This window comes from Elephantulus edwardii, unplaced genomic scaffold (assembly GCF_000299155.1).
Source record: "Elephantulus edwardii isolate Elephantulus edwardi_28Jun2011 unplaced genomic scaffold, EleEdw1.0 scaffold00009, whole genome shotgun sequence".
NCBI lineage: Eukaryota > Metazoa > Chordata > Mammalia > Macroscelidea > Macroscelididae > Elephantulus > Elephantulus edwardii.
This window is the reverse complement of record NW_006399759.1, coordinates 30,022,141-30,027,964: the sequence shown is the minus strand read 5'-3', so window position 1 is coordinate 30,027,964 and position 5,824 is coordinate 30,022,141.

The following is a 5,824-nucleotide window of genomic DNA, read 5'->3' as shown; positions in this document are numbered from 1 at the left end:
AAGACATCATGCTTGGGAGGGCAGAGGGCAGACGCAGGAGGGGAAGGCCTTCTAGGAGGTGGATTGATTCAATGACTGGGATAATTGGTATAGGTGTATCAGAGACGGTGCGATTGGCACAGGACAGAGCAAAGTTTAGGGCTGTTGTACAGAGGGTCACTATGTGTCACAAGCGATTTGGTGGCACATAACAACAACAACAACACAACATTATTGTATTATCAGTCTTTTTCTTGTAGAGGTTTTATTCTATAAATTTTTATGTGGCCCTTATTTGAGATTGAATTCCAAATTTTTTTTCCAAGTCTGTAAATTTTCTTTTCATTTGATTAGAAAAAAAGTTTTGATATTCAAAGGGACTTGATTTTCAGAAGTCCTTATTCATCGGGTTTGATCTCTCTTAGTATTGTACATTTGGCCTTATTTGGACGGCCGTTTATGGTGTAAACTACAGCTTCTAAATTTAGTCCAATTTTGTCTTCTATGATCCTCACAATTTGGGGCTTTACCATTAAGCCTCTAATCCACCTTAAGCAGATTTTTGTGTATGGTTCGAAATGTGAATCCTGTTTCAATTGTCTGCAAGTAGATGTCCAGTTTTGTCAGTACCATTTGTTCAAGAGATTTTCATTTTCCCATTTAAATTTGCTTGATTTCTTGTCAACTACTAATTGACTATAGGTAGGTTAATTTCTGGAGTCTTAATTCTATCCCATTGTTCAATACCGTGCAATTTTGGTTATCATAACTATATAGTAGGTTTTGGGATGAGGAATATTACAACTCCCACTTCCTTCTTATTTTTCAGAGGAGGTTTGCTTATTTGATGTCACTTTCCTTTCCAAATAAACTTGTCAATTTCCTTTTGTATTTTTTTTTAAGTGAGTCTGTTATCTGCATTTAGATTGCATTGAACATGTAGATCACCCTAGATAGGATTGTTATTTTCACAATGCTTAGTCTTCTTTGCCATGAATAGGGCATTATTTTCCATGTAGTTAGATCCCTTACTGTTGTTTGTAGTAGTATTTTGTAGTTTTTCTTATAAAGGTCTTTAGTGTTTCTAGTTAGGTTTATTCCCAGGTATTTCATCTTGTGACTAATTATTGCAAACTATATTGTTTCCTTAACCTCTTTTTCTATGTTTTCTTTGTTTCTGTCAAGAAATCCTACTGACTTTTGTATATCCATCTTGTATCTTGTCATGCTACTAAATTAATCTGCTAGGTCTACTAAAGTTTTTATTGAGTCTTTGGAGTTGTGTACACTATTATATTGTCTGCAAATACCAATGATTTACCACCTCTTTGTCTATTTGAATACCTCTTATTTCCTTCTTTTGTCTTATTATCCTACCCAGTATTTCTAATTCTATAATAGATAGGAGTGGTGATAATGGATGTTGTTGTTGCTGTTATGTGCCATCGAGTCGCTTGCGACTCATAGCGACCCTGTGTACAACAGCCCTAGACTCCGTTCTGTCCTGTGCCAATCGCACTGTCTCTGACACTCCCATCCCAATTATCCCAGTCACTGAATCAATCTACCTCATAAAGGGCCTTCCTCTCCTGCGCTGTCCCTCCACCCTACCAAGCATGATGTCCCTCTCTAAGGACCGGTCTCTCCTCACAACATATCCAAAGTATGTTAGACGGAGCCTCAGAATCCTTGCCTCCAAGGAACCACCTGGTTTAACCCTTTTCAGGACAAATCTGTTTGTTTTCCTAGCAGTCCATGGTACTCTCTATACTCTTCTCCAGCACCACAGCTCAAACGCATCAATTCTCCTTCTATCCTCCTTGGTCATTGTCCAACTCTCTGATGAGAGTGATTGCGAAGACCAAAGCCTGTATCAGACGCACCTTAGTCTCCAGAGAGACACCATTGCTCTTCAGTACTTTGGAGAGGTACCTAACAGCAGACTTTCCCATGGCAATGTGCCTTTTAAATGGATAGCCTAGTTAATTTCTTTTCAGTTGACCTGTCCTTTGTTAAGAGTGTTATGTTGAAGTCTTCTACTACTGTTGTGATGTTATTTTGTTTTTTCAAATCTTTTAACCATTGTTTTATGTATTTTGCTGAACTATCATTTGGTACAAAGATATTGATGATGGTTATACCTTCTTGATCATCTGCGCCTTTAATCTTTACATATCCTTATCTTTTATGATGGTTTTCATCCTGAAATCTACTATATCAGGGATTAGTATTTCCACTCCCTTCTTGTAGTTGCCTTTTGGTTGGTATATTTTTTCTACTGTTTGATTTTTAATCTATCCTTTTCCTTATTTCTTCACTGTGTCTCTTGTAGTCTCTTGTAGGACACATATCAATGGATTTGGGGAGTTTATATCCATTCTGCTACTCTTTTTATCCTTATTGGTACATTTAAACAGTCACATTAAGTCTAATTATTAACAAGCCCAAGCCAAGTTTATGATTGCCATTTCATTTCATTCATTTTTCTGTTAGTCACTGTGGTTGATGAAATTTCCTTTACTGTTTCCGTGTGGAGGATTTCTTTTCGTACACCTTCTAGGGTTGGTGTTGTTTTCCCAGATTTCCTAACTTCCTGCTTTTCTGCTAACAACCTGATTTCTCCTTCATATTTGATGGACAGCTGTGGTGGGTACAGGATCCTTGGGTGACACTTGTTTTCTTTCAGCCTGTTAATGTATATGCCATCTCATTATCTTTTTGCTCGCCTGATTTCTGCTGAGAAATCAGCAGTTAGCCTAATTGGTTCTCCTTTGTCTGTGACTCTGCTTTTTTGAGGCTACCTTTCATAATAATTTTAATATTCCTTATCTTTGATTTTGGAGACTTCAACTATTCTGTTTTGATGTTTTTCTTTCTGTATAATATGTTTAGAGGTGGGTTTTTTTGTTTTTTTCTTTCTGTATAATCTGTTTAGAATTCACTGAGCTTGTTGATTATGGGTTTTCTCATTTTTCGTGATACCTTGGAAGTTTTCCTCTAGTGTCTCCTTGTCAATTCTCTCAGTGCTTTTCTCTCTTCTCTCTTGTTCTGGAATTCTGATCGCATGCTCTGTTTTTATTTTATCCCACATAATTCCTATATATTCTTCACCTTCTTTTTGTCTTTTCTCTTTTCATTCTCTTCTAGTAGGTTGCCGTTGAGGTTCTGATCTCCTAGGTCACTGGTTCTCTCCATCTTTTTGTTCTGCTTGTGCCCCTCCACCATTTTGAGAAATTCTGCCATTTCAGTCTTCAGATTCTAGATTGCATTTTCATGCATTTCTGTTTTTTCTAGTATTGTGATAGTTGTATCTTCTCCATCTTGTGTTGATTTTTTTAAATCTTATATCTTGTTATTTATGGTTTCTTTTCTTCTATATTCTGTGGCTTCTTCTGTAGCTGTATCTGGAACCCCATACTCATATATATTTTTTTTTCTATGTCTCTGGGGTATTTGCCTTATTTGTTTATCTTCTTCAGTAATTGTTCATATAAAATCTATGTTAATATATTTCTTCTGTTTTGTTGTCTCTAGAGTATTCACTTTATTTGTGTTTTTCATTCTTTCTTACTTCATTTGTAGCTTCTTCTACAGCTGTTCTTATGAATCCATGTTGAAATATTCCTTGTGTCTCCCTGTCTCTAGTGTATTCATTTTATTTATGTTTTCAATTATTTCTGTCATCATTTCTTCAGTAGTTGTTCATATATTTCCTTGTTAATATATTTCTGTCTCCCTGTCTCTGTGGTATTAATTCAGTCTTCATTTGGATCTGCTTTTATAGGAGAAGGCTTGTTTTGTTTGTTTCGTGTTTGATCCTGCCTCTTGTTTCCTTGACATTATGTCATGTTCTTGTTTGTGTGTGGCAGTTTCTCTAGTGCCTTCATAGGTGGTAGTTGAATCCTTATTTATATGATGATATTAAATAGTTTCAGGCTTTAAATATCACCCCAATTCAGTTTCCCAGTGACAGTCTCCTCAGCTAAGTGCTTAATGGTGGGGTGTCCTCTTTCTCATTTTCTGTGGTAAGCTTCTCATCCAACTGTCTTTTTATGGCCAAAGAACATGGTTCTCACTCTTTTCCAGCTGTGGTGGTTTCTCTTCTATGCTTTGTTCTGGTTTTTTTTGGGAAGAAATAGTTTACCCCAGAGACAGGCAAATTCCCAGGAGTGCTGTTTTGGATTCTTCCAGAGATGTGGTTGTGTTTGAGAATGTAGCCGCCATGTCTCAATTAGTGCTTTAGGCCAACCTACACACTGTTCTACTATCCTGTATCAGGTCAAGGTCAATAATGTAATCTTCAAGTTTTATCTGGTGCTAGTGTCTGGCCCTTGTTCCTGTCTGCTATCCTACATTGAGTTTGAAGGCAGCTGTTTCCACCTAAGGAGACACAGACTTATATAAGTAGCAAAGTCAAAACAGTACAGCTCCTAAGTCTCAGTTGGTTCTAATGGGTGACTTGTGCACCCATTTCGTTTCCTGTGGTCAGGAGGATCCAATTCTCACTTGGTGTTAGTGCTTGATGAACATACTCAGTCCTCTTCTGTAGCTAGTCAGGAGAAAGTGGCTCTCCTCTGAGCCAAACAAGGCACAGGGAAGTGGTAAAGTTCCAAGAGTATAGTTTCTAAGACTCTGGGAGCTTGTTTCTGTCCACCTTCCTCCTCTTGTGTGCTAGAGGCAACCAGATGGAGGGGACAAGCTCTAGGTGGTTGGGAGACAGGTTCCAGAGAGGGGCAGGGGCAGTGTTCATGCCATTTTTGTGTAGAGTTACTTGGCTATCTCTGTGTCTAAGTCATCTTCTGTTATATGGATGTGCACCACATTTTCATTATCTATTCACCAGTTGAAAATCACCAGGTTTTGGTGATTGTGAGTTATGCTGTCAACTCATTCAAGAGAATTTTTGTGTCAATATGCATTTTTATTTCTCCTAAGTGAAAGCCCCTAGGAGTGAGATAACTAGAACATATGGTAGTTATATATTTATAGACAATCAATTTATTTTACATGATATTGTTATTATATTTTTAATATATCTATTCTTGAAAAAAATACAGTGATTTCCTTGTAGTTTTAGAAGAATGTGCCCTCATATTTGGAGAAAGACTCAAAAACATCTTGAGTTGCACAAATGGCACAACTTAGTTTGATGAAAGCAAAAAGTACCTTTGCTTGCTGCAGAATATCAAAGACTACAGCCTTCAACATTAATTACATCTCAACATTAAGAAGAGAGGAAGCTCTAATGTCCTAGAGGCAAGAACCTGCACTGCAATCTCAAAGCACATCTTTTGTGGCCACCAGCTGCTCTACGGAAGAAGGATGAGCAATTTTCTTCTGTGTGATTTCCTGCCTCTGAAAACCCACTGGAGGGTCAGCAATGGGTTGGTTCCAACTCAACAGTACACAAACAACAACAAGACGATAAAATCCTCACCTCTGGACCAATAGACAATATCATGATAGGTGGAGAAAAGATTGAAATTGTCAATTATTTCATTTTACTTTGATCCATAATCAACACCCTTGATGCATTTAAAAAAGTGTTGCATTGGGAAAACCTGTACTCAGGGATTGCTCTAAAGTTCTAAAGAGCAGGTAAATCAAGTTAAAGACTAAGGTGTGCCTGATCAAAGACTTGGTATTTTCAGTTGTTTCCTATGCATTCGAAAGTTGAATTGTGAATAAACAGACTGAAGAAAATTCAATGCTTTTGAATTCTGGTATTGGAGAAGATAATCCACCAAGAAAAGACACAGAACACTTTGGGGGAAAAGTACAAGAGTTCTCCTTAGAGGAAAGGATGGTGAAACTTCATCTTGCATACCCTGTTGGAACAGGCCAT